Source organism: Callithrix jacchus, chromosome 10 (genome assembly GCF_049354715.1).
Source record: "Callithrix jacchus isolate 240 chromosome 10, calJac240_pri, whole genome shotgun sequence".
NCBI lineage: Eukaryota > Metazoa > Chordata > Mammalia > Primates > Cebidae > Callithrix > Callithrix jacchus.
This window is the reverse complement of record NC_133511.1, coordinates 103,584,615-103,604,648: the sequence shown is the minus strand read 5'-3', so window position 1 is coordinate 103,604,648 and position 20,034 is coordinate 103,584,615. Positions and strand designations below refer to the sequence as shown.

The following is a 20,034-nucleotide window of genomic DNA, read 5'->3' as shown; positions in this document are numbered from 1 at the left end:
TTCTACCACTGTCTCCCATTCTACTCATGCCATGCAGTCTCCACACTGTGACAAACAGAATTTATTGTTTTGCTTATGTTTGCATCTTGAGAGATGAGCACTCTTGCCTTTAATGAACTCAAATATATATTATATCATACACATTTGTAGGTCACATGTATGACCTTGAGTAATAGTTGTAGAACCATAGTTTTGTCTATATATTTTATTGTATTTACTTTTATCTATATATTTTATCATATTTACCTTTATCTATTTATATATTTTACCTTTATCTATATATCTTATTGTATTTACTATTAGCATATTTTTCTAAATGCAGGTAATTTTTTTTCTAATAAAAATGGCAATCATTCAATATATATAATTTGCATCCTTTTTCTGTTTTATGTAAATTATAAATCAGATATTAATTTTTAAACTTTAATGCTTTATCAATTTTAAGTGTTCTTAAATAGCCATGACTCCATATACAGTTTTTATTATCATCTTGAAATAATATATATTTGTATCACTCAAAAAAATTATCACTTACAAATGAATGTTTATTCTCAAAGTCTAGGTTTTCAGACTATCTACAGGTATATTATAAATTATAGTATACCTATACACAGATGAGAAAATAATACTGCTAATTTTCTCAAAGGTATTTAAGAGAAGACACTTATTCTCTGAATTTCTTAAATTGCGTAATACTAGGTTTACTGTGTGCTGATGCTGAGGAAATAAAGAGACTGAAACAAATTTAGCAAGCACCTGGAATTGGTTAGTAATGGGCTGTGTCATTTTTCCTGCATAGCTCTGCCATCACAATGCAAAGCTGCTTATTTGCAGTGTTCATTTTCACTTAAGGGCAGTCCAGAGTGGCACATCAAAGAAGATCTGATGCCAGAACTCCACCATCAGAAACAGCAAAGCCCTTCCCTGTCCTGGACAGGATCCCCAGGGTGAGTTCTATGATCTGCATGTGAAATTACGTGTCTACAAGCCTCTTTCCAATGAATGGGCTTAGAAGCATTCTAGGTGTAATATGTTTATAGAGTGAGACCCCACTCAACAGATATTGAGCTCTTTTTACATACAAGGCAGAGTGCTCATCTCTCAAGATACAGGTATAAACAAGAAAAATATATCCTGTTTGTCACAGTATGGAGACTGCATGAAATGAGTAGAATGGAAGACACTAGAGGGGAGGCACTCCCATGGTTTAATCTATAATGTAGGTAGTGGTGGTAGTGTTTTTCTCTCCATCTTTTTTTAGATAGAAATTCCTACTAGAATCACCTGTGTAATTTATTTTAGAAAAGTAAATTTCTCTAATTTCACTAAAAGTAGCCACTGCATTAGGGTCATCTAGAGACAAAGGAATCCCAATTATAATAGCAACCAATAAAATTAAATACCTAGGAATAACCTTATTCAAAGAAGTAAAAAAAAAATCTCTACAGTAAAACTATAAAATATTAAAGCAAGAAATTGAAGAGGATACAAAAATATGAAAAGATATTCTATGTTAATAAATTGAAAGAATTAATATTGTGGAGAGGACACAAGATGGCGCTGTGAGAACAACCCAGGATTGAAGCTCACGATCAATGCACAAAGGGGGTGAGTCAGGGCTGCATTTCCAGACGGATCTTTGTTTCCCACAGAACGGGGAAATTCCTAGGTATAGAGGTGATGTGGGACGCCAGGCAGAGCTTTTGGCTGGTGCAGCTGGCGGCTAGTGCGGTGGCTGCCCACGCTGTGGCAGCGCTACACAGTGCTCCACACAAAGCGCGCTCGTCCGGGTGCCCTGTTGGGCCGGCAACCTGAGACTTGGGAGGGCTGAACTTGAGACTGAACAGGACTTGGACAGTGAGCCAGCCCAGGAGATTCCAGGGTCACAGCGTTTTGGGTAGCGCAGTGGGACAAACAAAATGGTGATTCCAAACGCTCCCTGTGGAGGGATTCCCTGAGGCCGCAGCTCCGTGGGAGACAGGCATTCGCCATTACTGAGGCAAACCGCCCCTACTGAGGTACATGCCCATTGCTGACGCAGCCTGCCGTTGCCAAGGCAACCCGCTACAACAGGGAGACTCCGCCACAGGGCGCAGCCTGTGGCAGCAGGGCAGAGACCGCAGCAGAAGGGCAGAGCCTGCAGCAACAGGGCGACCCTCACATGAGCAGGGCGGAGCCTCGGCAGGCAAATAGTGACTAGACTGCCTCCGAGCTGGGCAGGACAGAAAAACGGACACTCAAAAACAAAGCCCCAACCCCCCCAGACAGAGCATCTGAGAAAAAAAAGGGTTTTCTTATGAGTTCTGTTGCAGCAGAATTAAACATAGCAGCCTAAAGGCCTGAATGAACAACAGAGCTCACAGCTCACCACTTGAGCTCCTATAAAGTACAGACTGTCTCCTCAAGCAGCTCCCTGACCCCTCTATATCCAAAAGACTGACATTTGGCAGGCATCATTCTGGAACACAGATAGCAGAAAAAGAAACTGGTAGCATCCCTTACTGTTCCGCAGCTGCTATAGGTGCACCCCAGACAAGCAGGGCCTGGAGTGGACCTCAGCAGTCGTACAGTGAAGGGGCTAGACTGGTAGAAGGAAAACCAAGTAACGGAAATACTTCATCATCAACAATCTGGGTGTCCACTCAGAGACCCAATCGAAAAGTCAGCAACTACACAGACGACAGGTGGATAAATCCACAAAGATGGGAAGAAACCAGAGCAAAAAGGAGGAAAACACCCAAAACCAGAACACCTCGCCTCCTAGAAAGGACCAAAACTCCTCACCAGCAAGGGAACAAAGCTGGATGGAGAATGACTGTGACAAAATGACGGATTTAGACTTCAGAAGGTGGATAATGAGAAACTTTTGTGAGCTAAAAGAACATGTTTTAAATCAGTGCAAAGAAACTAAGAACCTTGAAAAAAGATATGAAAAAAGATTTGAGGAAATGATAACAAGAATGGATAACTTAGAGAGGAATATGAATGAATTAAAGGAGCTGAAAAACACAATACGAGAACTTCGCGAAGCATGCACAAGCTTCAATAGCCGAACTGACCAAGCAGAAGAAAGAATATCTGAAGTCGAAGATCAACTCAATGAAATAAAATGAGAAACCAAGATCAGAGAAAAAAGTGCAAAAAGGAATGAACAAAGTCTCCAAGAAATGTGGGACTATGTGAAGAGACCTAACCTACGTTTGATAGGCGTACCAGCATGTGAGGAAGAGAATGAATCCAAGCTGGAAAATACTCTTCAGGACATTATCCAGGAAAATTTCCCCCACATAGCAAGACAGGCCAACACTCAGTTGCAGGAAATATAGAGAACACCACAAAGATATTCCGCAAGAAGAGCAACCCCAAGGCACATAATCGTCAGATTCAACAAGGTTGAAATAAAGGAGAGAATACTAAGGGCAGCCAGAGAGAAAGGTCGGGTAACCCACAAAGGGAAGCCCATCAGACTCACAGCAGATCTCTCAGCAGAAACTCTACAAGCCAGAAGACAGTGGAGGCCAATATTCAACATCCTTAAAGAAAAGAACTTTCAACCCAGAATTTCATTTCCAGCCAAACTGAGCTTCAGAAGTGAAGGAAAAATAAAATCCTTTGCAAACAAGCAAGTACTCGAAGATTTTTTCACCACGAGGCCTGCTTTACAAGGGCTCCTGAAAGAGGCACTACACATAGAAAGGAAAAACCAGTACCAGCCATTCCAAAATCACACTAAATGCTAAAGAGCATCAACATAATGAAGAATCTACAACAACTAATGGGCAAAACAGCCAGCTAGCATCAAAATGGCAGTATCAAATTCACACATAACATTATTAACCCTAAAGGTAAATGGACTAAATGCACCAATCAAAAGACACAGACTGTCAAATTGGAGAAAAATCCAAAACCCATCGGTGTGCTGTATCCAGGAAACCCATCTCACATGCAAGGATACACAAAGGCTCACAAGAAAGGGATGGGGGAAGACTTACCAAGCAATGGAGAGCAAAAAAAAGCAGGAGTTGCAATTCTCATCTCTGATAAAATAGACTTTAAAGCAACAAAGATCAAAAGAGACAAAGAAGGCCATTACATAATGGTAAAAGGATCGATACAACAAGAAGAGCTAACGATCCTAAACATATATGGACCCAATACAGGTGCACCCAGATACATAAGGCAAGTTCTTAACGACTTACAAAGAGACTTAGACTCCCACTCAATAATAGTGGGAGACTTTAACACCCCACTGTCAATATTCGACAGATCAACCAGACAGAAAATCAACAAGGATATACAGGGCTTGACTCAGAACTGGAGCAAGCAAACCTGATAGACATTTACAGAACTCTCCACCCCAAATCCACAGAATAGACATTCTTCTCAGCACCACATCACACCTACTCTAAAATTGACCACATAATTGGAAATAAAGCACTGCTCAGCAAATGCAAAACAACTGAAATCATAAAAACAGTCTCTCAGACCATAGTGCAATCAAGTTAGAACTCAGAATTCAGAAACCAACCCAGAACTGCAGAGCTTCATGGAAACTGAAAAACTGGCTCTGGAATGTTGACTGGATAAACAACGAAATGAAGGCAGAAATAAACAAATTCTTCGAAACCAATGAGAATGAAGACACAACATGCCAGAATCTCTGGGACACATTTAAAGCAGTCTCTAGAAGAAAGTATATATCAATAAGTGCCCATATGAGAAGCATGTAGAGATCCAAAATTGACACCCTATCGTCAAAATTGAAAGAGCTAGAGGAGCAAGATCAAAAAAACTCAAAACCCAGCAGAAGACAAGAAATAACTAAGTTCAGAGCTGAACTGAAGGAGATTGAGACACGAAAAACCCTCCAAAAAATCAATAAATCCAAGAACTGGTTTTTTGAAAAGATCAACAAAATAGACAGACCACTAGCCAGATTGATTAAAAAGAAAAGAGAGAACAACCAAATAGATGCAATAAAAAATGATAAAGGGGAAATCACCACAGATTCCACAGAAATTCAAACCATCATCAGAGAATATTACAAACAACTCTATGCACATAAACTAGTAAACCTGGAAGAAATGGATAAATTCCTGGACTCCTGTTCCTCCCAAGCCTAAACCAGGAGGAAGCTAAAACTGTGAATAGACCAATAACAAGGTCAGAAGTCAAGGCAGCAATTAAGAGCCTACCACACAAAAAAAGTTCAGGTCCAGACGGGTTCACAGCCGAATTCTACCAGACACACAAAGAGGAGCTGGTACCATTCCTTCTGAAACTATTCCAAATAATCCGAAAAGAGGGAATCCTTCCCAAATCATTCTATGAGACCAATATCATCCTGATACCAAAACCCAGCAGAGACCAAACAAGAAAAGAAAACTTCAGGCCAATATCCATGATGAACATAGATGCAAAAATCTTCAATAAAATATTGGCAAGCCGATTGCAACAGCAAATCAAAAAACTTATTCATCATGATCAAGTAGGATTCAACCCGGGGATGCAAGGCTATTCAACGTACGCAAGTCTATAAACATAATTCACCACATAAACAGAACCAAAAACAAAAATCATATGATTATCTCAATTGACACAGAGAAGGCATTTGACAAAATTCAACAGCCCTTTATGCTAAAAGCCCTCAAAAAACTCGGTATCAATGGAACGTATATCAAAGTAATAAAAGGTATTTATGACAAACCAACAGCCAATATTATACTTAATGGGCAAAAACTGGAAGCATTCCCTTTGAAATCCTAGACAAGGATGCCCTCTTTCACCACTCATATTCAATATAGTACTGGAAGTTCTAGCCACAGCAATCTGGCAAAGAAAAGAAATAAAGGGTATTCAAATAGGAAAGGTGGAAGCCAAATTGTCTCTATTTGCAGACGACATAATAGTATACCTAGAAGACCCCATTGCCTCAGCCCAAAAACTCCTGAAACTGATAAGCAACTTCAGCAAAGTCTCAGGATATAAAATCAATGTGCAAAAATCACAAGCCTTCCACTACACCAATAACAGACTTAAAGAGACCCAAATCAAGAATGAACTGCCATTCACAATTGCTACAAAAAGAATAAAATACCTTGGAATACAACTCACAAGGAACGTAAGGGACCTCTTCAAGGAAAACTACAAACCACTGCTCAATGAAATAAGAGAGGACACAAACAGATGAAGAAACATTCCATGTTCATGGCTAGGAAGAATTAATATCGTGAAAATGGCTATACTGCCCAAAGTAATTTACAGAATCAATGCTATCCCCATCAAGCTACCATTGACTTTCTTCACAGAACTGGAAAAAAACACCATGAACTTCATATGGAACCAAAAGAGAGCCCGCATAGCCAAGTCAATTCTAAGCAAAAAGAACACAGCAGGGGGCATCAAACTACTGGATTTCAAACTATACTACAAGGTGACAGTAATCAAAACAGCATGGTACTGGTACCAAAACAGAGATATAGACCAATGGAACAGAACAGAGGCATCGGAGGCAACACAACATATCTACAACCATACAATCTTTGATAAACCTGACAAAAACAAGCAATGAGGAAAGGATTCTCTGTTCAACAAATGGTGTTGGGAAAACTGGCTAGCCATGTGCAGAAAGCAGAAACTGGACCCCTTCCTGACACCTTACACCAAAATTAACTCCAGATGGATTAAAGACTTAAACATAAGTCCTGGCACCATAAAAACCCTAGAGGAAAATCTAGGCAAAACCATCCAAGACATAGGAGTAGGCAAGGACTTCATGAACAAAACACCAAAAGCATTGGCAACAAAGGCCAAAATAGACAAATGGGACCTAATCAAACTCCACAGCTTCTGCACGGCAACCAACAGAATGGGAAAACATTTTTGCAGTTCACCCATCTGACAAAGGGCTGATATCCAGAATTTACAAAGAACTCAAACAGATTTACAGGAAAAAAACAAACAAGCCCATTCAAAAGTGGGCAAAGGATATGAACAGACACTTTATGAAAGAAGACGTATATGAGGCCAACAATCATATGAGAAAATGCTCATCATCACTGGTCATCAGAGAGATGCAAATCAAAACCACATTGAGATACCATCTCACACCTGTTAGAATGGCGATCATTAAAAAATCTGGAGACAACAGATGCTGGAGAAAAAGGAACACTTTTACACTGTTGGTGGGAGTGTAAATTAGTTCAACCATTGTGGAAGACAGTGTGGCGATTCCTCAAGGCCTTAGAAATAGAAATTCCGTTTGACCCAGCAATCCCATTACTGGGTATATATCCAAAGGACTATAAATCGTTCTGCTATAAGGACACATGCACACGAATGTTCATTGCAGCACTGTTTACAATAGCAAAGGCCTGGAATCAACCCAAATGCCCATCGATGATATACTGGATTGGGAAAATATGGCACATATACACTATGGAATATTATGCAGCAATCAGAAATGATGAGTTTGTGTCATTTGTAGGGACATGGATGAATCTGGAGAACGTCATTCTCAGCAAACTGACACAAGAACAGAAAATGAAACACCGCATATTCTCACTCATAGGCGGGTGATGAAAAATGAGAACACATGGACACAGAGAGGGGAGTACTAAACACTGGGGTCTATTGGTGGGAAAAGGGGAGGGTCAGCGGGAGGGGGAGGTGGGGAGGGATAGCTTGGGGAGAAATGCCAAATGTGGGTGAAGGGGAGAAAGGAAGCAAAACACACTGCCATGTGTGTACCTGTGCAACTGTCTTGCATGTTCTGCACACGTACCCCCAAACCTAAAATGCAATAAAAAATTTAAAAAAAAAAGAATTAATATTGTTAAAATATCCATATTATGCAAAGCAATCAACAGATTTACTATAATCCCTATCAAAATACCATGACATTCTTCACTGAAATAGAAGAAATAATAGGGGTTAGGGTTAGGGTTAGGTTTGCGCCTGAAGCCAGCGTAGCACTGATTACAGGAGAGAAGAATCTCTACTGGAGCTGCTAGCTGTGCTGCATGGAGTTTGGAGAGGGATGGCACAAGCATTTCCTTGGCTGCCCCAGCTGGTGTCTCCCTAGAGTTGTAGGAATGCTTCATCTACTGACGCAGAGCCCAGCACAGCACCAAGACTTGCTCTGGACTTGCAAGCTTTGTGGCCTAGATTACTTTCAAATTTATTTAGAATCCCAGAGCACTTTTTTTTGGTGCTGGGCTTACTGGAACTCAGGCTGTGACTACTGAAATACATGATTCATTTCCCATTAGGGATGGTCTAAATGCTCCCTCCAGGGGTGCCGGCTGAGTTCTGTCCTGTCTTGTTTTCCACTGTGACATGGCAGCACTGAGTTCCAATGCAAAATTTCATAATCACTGTGCTCTCTCTCCATCAAGCATACACATTGTATATCCATACCATTTGGCTACTGCTGGGGTGTGGGAGAGGGATATTATAGGTAATTAAAACCTGTTTCTCCTTCTCTCTTCAGTGCCTACTCTCTTCAGTGCTCACCTGACTCTTCCTTCTCATGAAGGTACTTTTTTATGGACTTTTGCTCAATTTGGTGTTACTGTGGGAAGGGATGATCACTGGAGGCTTCTGTATAGCTATCTTGCTCTATCTCTTTGTCCAGGGATAAAAGAATTTCTTTTTTACAGAATCTGTATTCTCAAGTTTTCTGTGTATCATCCCTGGGCCTCCTCATGGCCCACTAAGACTGTACCCTTTATATTTGTATTGAACAGTTTGAAAATGGATTATGTTAACAGCAGTTTTCTTTAGTGAGACAAAATGAGTGCTGTCCAATCTCCTTTATAAGGAGCACCTTTGCTTATAGGGATGAACCTAACCATGCCTCTTTGCCATTACTCCCATTTTTATGTGAATGCTAATTTTGATCTTTCTCTTTTTCCATAATTAAAAATGAAATGATAAGAAAGGGTGTTCCCAACCTCAGAGTGTTTTGAGGAATCTAAATATTACTTAAAATAGTCAGAGGAAAATAAACTCACAAGTGTAAGTCCATCTGGAGTGGTATTTAGCTGCCCTGTCTGTGCCCCCTGTAAACATGTTTCTGCAAAGTTGCTTGATCCATTGCTGTATTCAGGTTCCTGGATATCTTCCGGTTTTTGCTCTCACTTGATATGTCTGTAATAAACCCCAGTTTACCAACTGATGAACGACTTAATAGGAAAAACAGAACAAGTGCCAACTTAACAAAATCAAGGAGCTGCCAATAGAGAAAAGAAGCACTTTTCTTTTTAAGTCTGATTTCTGTTCTATGTAAAAAATTAGTGTGAATCTTTTCTCCCTCTTTCAGATCAAGAAAGAAATAACTCCAAGTACCAACAATTCTCCTTAATTTTTTCTTTCTTTACATGGAATGAGTAAAAATTACCCATTTGAACATCAATTACAAGTTTCTTCAGTGATTCCCAGGGAAGCTACATTCCTTTTTCTCTATACTACTGCAGAATGTTTCAAGGCAGCATAAAGACTAATCAAGTGAAGACCTTTAGCAAAAAATATTTTTACTGCTGAGAGTTTATAAAGGAATTTTTAAGCTGCTAAAAAGTGTACACATAAAATGAACTTTGACAGACCAGTTAGATTTGCTTGACTAAATGAAAAGTAGTATTCTATGCCATAGAGGAAAAAAGGCACTTCTTTTTCCCACTCATCATTTTACACAGGAGAAAACTAATCTATAGATAGCCCAAATGTGGAGTGGTGGATATGAGAGTTCCATGGATACATGCCAATAGCATATGTATAGCCCTTTGCTGATATTATAGGAGACAGTATAGTACATTAATGGAACTTTAATATGAGACTGAGAAATATTTTATATTACTATTTTCCCATCTTTTCATTATGGCATTGTGTAAGTCACTGAAGACCTCTGAGTCTCATCAATAAAATTAAAGTATCAATATCTATTTCTCATGTTATGAAATATAACTATACTAAATATAACAACAACAATAATTATTAAATGATAATAGATTCCAAGCATTCTCCTAAGCATTTTGCATGGATAAATAAGCCACAAACTCTATGAGTAAGGTGATGTTATTATACTCATAGAGTGGGAAACTGATGGATAGGAAAAGGAGTAGAATACTGTGGTTTCAGGTGAGTTTCTTCATCTACACCAAAGGCTCTCTAGTATAAAGCCTATTTGTTATTAGCTGTTTCATATTAGGTAGTTCTTTTCATGATACCTTGGATCTGTAGAGCTTATTCCATAGATAAAATGTGTCTCAGATGCCACCTGATATTTGATTTTACAGACACAAATACACACATACACACACACACGTTTTGCTTTCTATTTCAAATTATAGTTGTTTCTTGTATGGTAGAAGTAATGATACTGCACAATGGGATTGCTAACGTAGAGTTGTACCAATTCTCTTATGTAAGATAATTGGGTTACACATATTCACAGTGAACACAAGACTGTGCTGGATACTATGACCTGGGAACTGAGAACTTTTTGTAAGTTTCTTCTTTCCTGACAATCATTCACATCTATAATTAATCATAGATGGTAGGTAGATTGATGGTAGAGAGAAGTAAAAAATAAATTTTTTATCTAGATATTCTTGTCCATTAATTTGGATAACATAATAAAACAGTATATGGGAAGAAAAGTTATTTTTATTCTATCTCTCCCTATAAAACAGAGGCTCATTTATGCTTCCGGATTGAAACTTCTCATTATCTCGGACCATTGAAAGTAGATGAGAGTGATAAAAACAAGAAAGAACTAATGAAATTCTATTTACCTTCCAAGTGACATGTATGTACAAGCTGGGAATAAAGTCGTATTTCACATTTGGTTTTAAAATTGCTCTTGTTAGTCTATATTTCAATTATGCATAATTTTCCTAAAATAATATATTTAGCTTATAACTCCCAAAAGCTAACAGCTTTGGAGATAACGTTTCAATTAACAACCTTTGTCTCATTGAATTTTATACAGAAAAGAAAAAAGGGAAAGTAAAGACAAATTTACCCAGTTCTCTTTAATAAATGAGATATTTTAATATATTTGGACAATGCTAGATCCTAGTAAGGATGAGGGTTATAAAACCAAAATAATCCCAGCTATTAAATAAAAAAAAAAATCAGAAAATCCGAGTGCGAATGCTGCATTTTACCAATTTATATTCATAGTAAATCACAAGGACATGACTTGTTTAACGTGATTTATATCTAAAAAAGAGAAAATATCAAAACTGAAAGGAAACCTAAGATATTAAACCAAAGAAACGCATAGAAAGGAGATAATTAGAAACTCTTATTTTTTTTTATGTGTGTGTTCTTCTTGGTTCTAAGTAAATGCTAAAGAAAAGGAGAAAGTAAGATGTAAAGGATTGAACCTAAATTTTGAAATTTCACCATTTTGTTAGCTTGGGTTGGATTCTGTATCTCAGTTAATAATCTTATAAATAGGCAAATAGTACCCACTTTACCAATGTGAAGCAGAAAATCGTATCACACATATATTATAGTTTGACCAAAATAAATCACAAACGCTTTGTTGTTGCTGCAGTTGCAACTTTTGTTATAATAATAATTATGATTATTATAATAATTCTCATGCTCTGAACTGAATCTTCTTTTCATGTTCCCTTCGTTAACAGGCCAGTGACACCACACTTTTTGCTTTACTGTTCAGGGATCAAGGATAGTTTTACATCTGCTTTTGGGGGGGAAATGGGAAATAAAGTATAATTGAATCACATAATGTGTATGATATTTGGGTTAATCTCATATACATATATGCACACATACCCCATGCATGCACATGCAAACACATGCATAGCTCATAAACTTGAGAGTCAAAAAAATAGAAGGAAATGAACTCAATACCATGGAGAATATCTTTTGTTCATTTATCTACATAAACACAAAAGAAAAAATAGTAGAAAAAGAAAACAGGCAATTATATTACACTCCATCTACATCCCCTCTCTCATATTACATTCATTAAAAGGCAAAACATGTAAGTAAGGTAGAAGACAGACAAAGAAAACTTGGTTGATTCAAAATCACATAAAATCTCTAAAACTCAAGAATTCATTAGAATTACATTACAGAAGGAAGTTACAGACCAGGAAAGTAAAAGGTAGAGCTGGCAACAAAAGTGCTTAATAGCTTGAGGTGTAGGTTCAAGAAGCAAATAGGAACATATATTAGTGTCCAGTGGCTGTGATAATAACTTTTTACAATCTTTGTTGCTTAAAGCCACAGAAATGTACTATTTCACAGTTCTGGGCTGCAGAAGTCTGAAATCAGTATTGCTAGGCCCACGTCAGGGTGTTGTCTGGTCACACTCCTTCTGAGGTTCTAGGAAAATTAAAAGATTGTTTTTTGCTTCTTCTAGTTTCTGGTGATTGCCAATATCCTTGGCTTGTGATCAAGACCTGAATTTTCAAATCTCTTTCTGCTCCATCCTCACATTGCTTTTCTCCTCTGAGTACCTGTCTTCTTTATTTCTGTCTGTAGCAAATCTCCCCCTGCCCTCCCTCATATGTGATTGCATTTGGGACCCACCAGATCATTCAGAATAATAGTGCTCTATCAAGATTCTTATTTTAGTTGCATCTACAAAGACCTTTTTTCCTTGCAAGGTAACATTTGTAGATTTCAGGAGGTAGGACGCATTGTCTTTAGGTGGTCATTATTTAGCTGTCTACACAACCTAAGTTCACTAAGCTTACTGTTACTATATGTGCTATAGTGGAATTACTAGCAAGTGAACATAACGAAGGAACACTGTCCAGAATTAAAAACTGCTATGAGTTTCCAAATCAGAAGGACCCTTAAGTGCTAAGTTTTACAGCATCAAAGATAAGAAAAAACATTCAAACCATTCAGAAGTAGAAAAGAGACCTACACTCACACTCACACCCATACTAAAACATCATTTTTTAAAATAAATGATCATTAAATTGACTTGATATTTTTAAAATTTACCTCACCAAATTAAAGAAGAAAATAAAGCAATTTCTACAAAATCCTGAGAGACTTAAACATGAGTTAATTTTTATAAGTATCAATTAAAATATTTAAACATATAAATAACTAAATACATGACTTTAAATGCCTTAAACAATAAGATATTTTATCTCTTGTAACAGGAACTTCAGAAGAAAGGTTTCTATGGTGACTAAAACATGTTAGAGTCCCTTGGTTGTTTTCTCTGGAGGAGAGGTTGTAATTGCCCAGATTGCACTTGCACTGCCAATTTATTACCTTGGTTGGAAAGGGTGTCAGAGGTCCTAAAGGCACCTTAGTAAAGAGTGAAAGACAAAAATGTGACTATCAGACTAGCAGCCAGCATCATATGCCTCCTCTCTGAAGGTAAGTATATTGTATTGGCATACAGGGAGACAAATAGGCCAATGGATGAGAATAGTTGGGAGAGAGACATAGAAATTTATGATTACCTAATATAGGGCAAAGTTTTATTATAGTATAGTTGAAAGGGTAGTCTATTTAATAAAAAGTACTGGGATTGCAGGTTATCTATGCAGGCACGCATGTATATATGTAGTTATATATAATATATAAATGATATATAAGAGCTATATATAGTTGCAAATATAATATTATTAATACTTATCATTAGGCTAAAGACCAATTACAGATTTGCCTAGAACGTCAGGAGTGTGACCAGACAACACCCTGACGTGGGCCTAGCAATACTGATTTCAGACTTCTGCGGCCCAGAACTGTGAAATAGTACATTTCTGTGGCTTTAAGCAACAAAGAATAAACTTGTAGTTTTTCATAAACACCATTAAGAGAGCATAAAGCGAAACCACACAGTGGGAGCTGATATCTGCATTATACATAAGCAACAAAGGACCGATGTTTAGAATATAAGGAAGGTCAAAATTTAGAATATTCTAGGACATTTAGAAGAATATGAAATATTCCTACAAATAAAAAAGACATACAACCTCTTTTCAAAGGACAAAATTATTTATAAGACACTTCACAATAGAGCTTATCAAGATAGCCAAGAAACATATGAAAAGGTTTTCAATATTATTTGTTATCAATAAAAGCAAGTAAGTTCTATAATGCAATATCACCTCACATCCAAAAGAATGGCTACATTTAAGAAGACTGACTATCCTGGGGGGTAGGGTGGACAAATTACATCCTGGGTACAAAGTTTAATATTTAGGTGATGAATACACTAGAATCCCAAATCCTCATAATTATGTATGTAATACCCAACAGACAAGCACACGTGCCCCTTAAATCTAATATGAAAATATATATTACAAAAAATATCAACTATCCCAAGTCTGGCAAACATGTGGTGCAATGAGAACTTCCTTTTGTTAAAAATAGAAATGTAAAATGATACAATTGCCTTGGGAATCCATTTACTAATGTCCGCTAAAGCTGAAAAAATGCATATAGTATCATTAACAATTTTATTCCTAGCTATATTCCCAATAAAATGTGTACCATAAAATATCTGTAAAAATGTTTGAAGTACGGTGAAAGCTTCAAGATGGCAACATAACCAAATATCCATCAAGATCAGACTGGATAAAGTAATTGTAATATATTCACATAATGAAATGTTATTCACCATTGAGAATGAAAAATTACAGGTACTTCTGAAACAATACCACTGAATTAGAAAAGCCAAACACAAAATAGTACATTTGTCATTTGATTTCTATAAACTTTAAAAACTAACACATGGTATTATATTACATATCAAGAAAACGATTGCCCAAGGTACTGTGGTAACTCAAAGGAAGCATGAGGCAGGCTATAAGATGTTGAAAATATTCTTTTTCTTCATCTGTTTGTGGTTCTATATGATAACTTATAGTATTGTATTTTTATGATACGTACATTTTCCATATGGCTTCAGCAAGAGAATTATGTAAAATTATGTGTGAGAAACTAATAAAAGTGATTTTTTTTTAGTTGTATAAGGCCCAAGAAAATTATTAACTGAACAATCCTCTCTGAAACCATATTTAGAATGTTCACTAACACCGAAGGAAATGTAGCAGAAGAAGGAAGTAAGAAATTCAAATGTAGAGCAATGAAATAAATTAGTAAAATATACTAAAAAATCCACTGGAAAGAAAAGGTTCCATCCATTCTGTAAACTACTTAAAAAACAAAGGCTTTATGTTTGCATTGCAACAGGACAGAATGGTGTCAGTCATTACACTGACTGATTGTGTAATACATGACTTTACTTCATCAACCAAACAAACAATTTATGAGTTGTATGAATTGGTGGAATCCTAAAAGTGTGTTAAAGTATATAATCAGTGTCAATTTAATTTAGAAAAGAGTAATTATTTGGGCTAACTAGTACTTTGGGGAAGTTTGTGAATCTCTGGCCCTTGTAAGGGTCACCATTATCTACATACAGTAATGTCAATTATAGCTGGATATATGGAATATTTACAATATTATGTTTAGTGACATTAATGTGTAAACTCTCTGCTTTGTTAGGATTTAACCTGCATTTCAGCAAGACAATTTTATACTAGCACTTTATTGTCAGAAAGCAAAATTCACGTCATAAAACTACCAGGCTGTATCTTACTGATCTTTAAGGTTTGGTTGCCTTTGCTAGGTCTAGGATGGGCCTAAAAGACACCCTAGTTTGTCACAAGTATAATTCTCCAGAGGTTTACTGCAGCCTGGATTGCATTTATATTGGTTTTAATGCACTCATCTTGAACTAGGAAGACAGAGCTACTTTGATTGATTATAGACCATTGTCTTTCTTGAACTACAATCAAATGTTCAAGAGTTGTTTGATTGTGCATGTTTTCTATAATCAGGCTTTAAATTCCTGTCTGTTTCCCTGAAGGTATTCATAATAAAATTTGCCAACTATTTAATAGTCACTGAAATGCCTTGTACAGCTTTCCCTATTAATTTAATCTAATCCTGGTATTAGAATTCTAAAGGCCCCATTAAACACAAATTGCTATTTTTGAGGCCTGATAAGTCTTTCTTTGTGCTACAATAAAGTTTATTAGTAATTCTGAACAGGACAGACAAAGTCCTAAGAAAATCCTCAGCTGTCATTTTCTTAGCTGGCTTTTTTATTGCCATCACTAAATTATTTTATTATTTTGTTTTTATAATGCTAACATTTTAAGTTTGTAAAAAATATTTAATACATAAAATTGACACTTGGGTATGTATATATATGTGTGAAAGAAAGATGGATTGATAGATAAATCAATAGATAGATAGATAGATAGATAGATAGCTGTGAGACCATATGTTTTGAATTATACTAAAAGGGAAACAAAGTTTTACAAAGTTGCTGTGAGTCAGAATGTGAATATTGGGCATTGGATACTGGCAAATATTTCACTTTATATTCTTTCATACCATGAAATTTCTATCTAAGGTACAGCATCCATCAGTTCTGAACAAAAGGATAAACATGTTCTAGCTTTGGAAATATACATTTAAATTATATGTAGGAAGGAGAAAAAGCATGTAATTTAATGACAAAATAATTTGCATTTGTTATGTCAAAGCATTATATATCGTTAAGTTCAGTAAAAGTTTTCCATGTGTTTTAAAGAGTAAAATATACAACCAAAGGGAATTCCTTATTTGTGTCAGGGACATATTTATACCACTCAGGCTCTCAAGAATATATGTTTACGCTTATCTGTCATTATGATAACTTGTTTAAAAAGTACGTTGTAGAAACCAATGAGGGTTTCATTATCAGCTTGCTGTTTTTCTTTTTTTTCAGTTTTCCACATTTTGCCTGCATCTGGGAGCAGCTCAGCTGATTTTTTTAGCTTAGTGTTTTTCATTAGGTTGCAGAAAAGCTGTTGACGGGGACAGTAGTAGTCTTCAAAGACATGATGGGGGGGCCTAAAGTTCTTTTTCCAAGTCATGCATGTGGTTGTTGGGAGGAGGTTTCAATTCCTCCAACTTGGGTCTTGCCCGAAGCAAGTGATTCCATAGCAAGAGCAAGAAAGATAGAAAGTGAACACGTGCTCATAATGAAAACTGCACTCTTAAAAATATGCTTATCTTGTAAGTGATAGCCTAACTTCTGGCTTATGTTGTCAGTGCAATGAGGAAGGGGAATGCAAAATGTATGAAAACCAGGAAAGAGAGACCACTGGGGGCCATCCTAGAGGGTGACTACTACAACATCCTTCCCAATAACTCACTTCTAAGGAAGGAAATTACAGACTAGCAGGGCCAAGGTCAAGACACACACACACACACACACACACACACACACACACGTTTCTAAATTATTTTTCTTCTTTTCATAGCCAACAGAGGTACTATAACATTCTCGATAACTAATTCTCTTATTTTTATTTATTTGCGGGTGATTTGCCCTAGAATATTAAGTACCGTCCCAGTAATCTCATGAATTATCCAAATTTAATAAGGATTCCAGGTACCCACATAATGGCAGCTTTCAAACAAACTTGTCAAAGAAAACATCTACAATAGAAGAAAAATAAAAATAGAAAGCTCGTGCAGAGATCAAACCTCTAATTATTTCTAGGACAGACAGTTTTGGATTTCATGCTGCTAAATAGGTTAAAGAAAGAACTTGGATGGAAGTATTTTGAAATATTATCTAACATGGCCTCCAGCCAACTAATTCAGGCTGTGAACTCATCAGATTGATGCAAACTAGGCAAGACTTAAATAACCGAATGGGTCCCTCAAAGGACTGCCTTTTGGCAGTGGCAGTTTTGCATGTTTTTCCTCTCTTTACTTCATGTACAGCAACCATTTAAAAAATAGAGCTACAGTGGAGTTGGACTGTTCAAATAAAATTAAAATTCCAGATTCCTTCATAATAGTGCTATCATAATAATACACGATTTGCTGCTTTTAAAATGAGCCACAGTAAATTGTTAAATATTGAGGTTTTCCTATGATATCTTTCTGTTCAGTTCCTGATCTCCAAACATATTATTTGGTGAAGTTCTCAATAAATCCTGATTGTATTAAATAGTTGGCTTTTGATATTTTAAGAGATTTAGAAATTCAAGGTTGATTAATATCTTGAAATTCTTGATATTAATGGCAAAAGTTTTCTTTCTGACATGTCATTCCTGACAGGGTAAATGTAATAATGACTTCAATATTCTGTAAAATTGCGTATCAAATACTAAGTATTATATGCTTTACTATTATTCATTTTATAAAGTAATGATATTTGATTTTTTTTTTAATTTTCTGTTTGATTTTCTTTATTTCCCATTTTCTCACTGACTATAAAATAGAATTAGGTACAAAATGTCCAGAAGAGTAACAATGAAGTGAAACAAAGTAGAAGATAAAAGAAAGGGAAACTTATGGTTTCCTTTTGCACTGCTTGCATTTATTTTTATTTAATTCTTGCACAAAATAATAAAGTGTGAATTTTATTCTATATTTTATATGATAAAACTGGGACTCAAAGCAGGGTTAAGGCAGTGAAATAACTTGTTGATTTTCACAAAACAAGGAACGAAGAACAGTGGAGTCAAGATCGAGTCATTCTAACCCCAAAGCACTTGAATGTTTCAAAATAACATACTCTCCATTTTCTGAAATAAAACTTAGTAGAATTTTGTTCATTTGGAAAACAGGCAGAAATCTCATAAAGTTTTCTCTGCCTAATTTTGGGAACATGGATTGTAAATAATTTCTGACTCTGATATAAAACTTTCCCTAAGTGATGAGGGTGGTACACTATGCTTAGACTCCTCAATGTGGTTTTTGCTGAACACCTGCCTTTCACCTGGGAATCTGGATTCCAAAACTTACAAGGAGGAGGGTGCCTACCTGACAAGCCCCCAATAAGTTCCCCAGGCACTGAGGCTCTAAATAGAGCTTCTGTGATACACAGCACTTCGCACATACTGTCACAATTGGAATCTGGATGAATTAAGCATGTCCTACACAACATCACAGGAGAGAACCCTTGGAAGCTTGCACTTGGTTTCTTGTGGACTTTACTCCATGTGCCTTTTCTCTTTGCTGATTGTGTTTTTCATCATTTGACAAATCATATTCAAGAGTACATCTATATGCTAAGTGCTGTGAACTTTCCTAATAAATCAGCAAATAGGGGGATGGTCCTGGGCACTCCCAACAGTGTCAAAAAACAATAATAATAAAGGAAAGGATAAAAGTCAACAGCAAAACCTTTCCAAGGAAAAACTGATAGAACTATGTCAAAATAAAGGATTATGATTAGTATAATTTAAACATAAAGAAATTTAAAAGATTGAAGAACGACATTACAGAAAATTTTATGGGTCTTATAAATGTCACCTTATCCCTACTATTTATCTTGACATGTGACCATATTAGTAATTTCTTAGTTGTCTCTTGCCTCTTCGTATTCTTGACCATGAAAATGGATTTCAGAATGCTCAACTATCCCAAACCTCTCAACACTCTCCCCTATAGTTTACAAAGAGAGGTGATCTAAGATCTGAATGTGAAACTTTAGAAATATGAATTCATATTTATTGGTGAAATTCAGAGGTTGTGGCCATCCTTCAGAGAAAAATAAAGAGAAGAGACTGGGAAAATTCTGAAAGTGTTCAAATGCTGCATTTATCTCTAGGATGACAGATAGGATAACTAAGATAAGAAAAAGGTTAGTAGAGTGGATTGAAAAAATGGTACAATTTCAGGTTTCACCAATTTACAAGAATAAATAAGCCAAACATACAATGAGAGAATGCAGTGTGAATTGGTTGGTTGAAACAAGAATTCGGTTTTAAAGGCTAACTTTCGGCAGAGGAGAGAACACTAGGTAGCTTAGGAATGGAAGTATGATGGAGGGGGATGCCTGGACAACATTTCTTTTGTAATTTCTTATTTTTAAATATATAGTAAATAAAAGGCATCTGCATTAAAAATATGTCAAAATAGCCTCTAGCTTGTAGACAGGAAAACAGTAATTTCTTCTTTGGCAATGACACCAAAATTGACAAGAAATGGCATTTCACAGATACCAAGTAC

The 20,034-nt window shown here is 36.4% G+C and overlaps 1 long non-coding RNA gene across 1 annotated transcript; it reads left to right on the top strand.

Annotated features, from left to right (window-relative positions):
• The first annotated feature begins 599 nt into the window (after window positions 1-599).
• LOC118145648 (uncharacterized) lies at window positions 600-11,539 on the top strand. Its single transcript, XR_004730935.3, has 3 exons — window positions 600-947; window positions 8,492-8,536; window positions 10,692-11,539. It is a non-coding gene; the product is annotated as an uncharacterized LOC118145648 (long non-coding RNA).
• The last annotated feature ends 8,495 nt before the right edge of the window (window positions 11,540-20,034 follow it).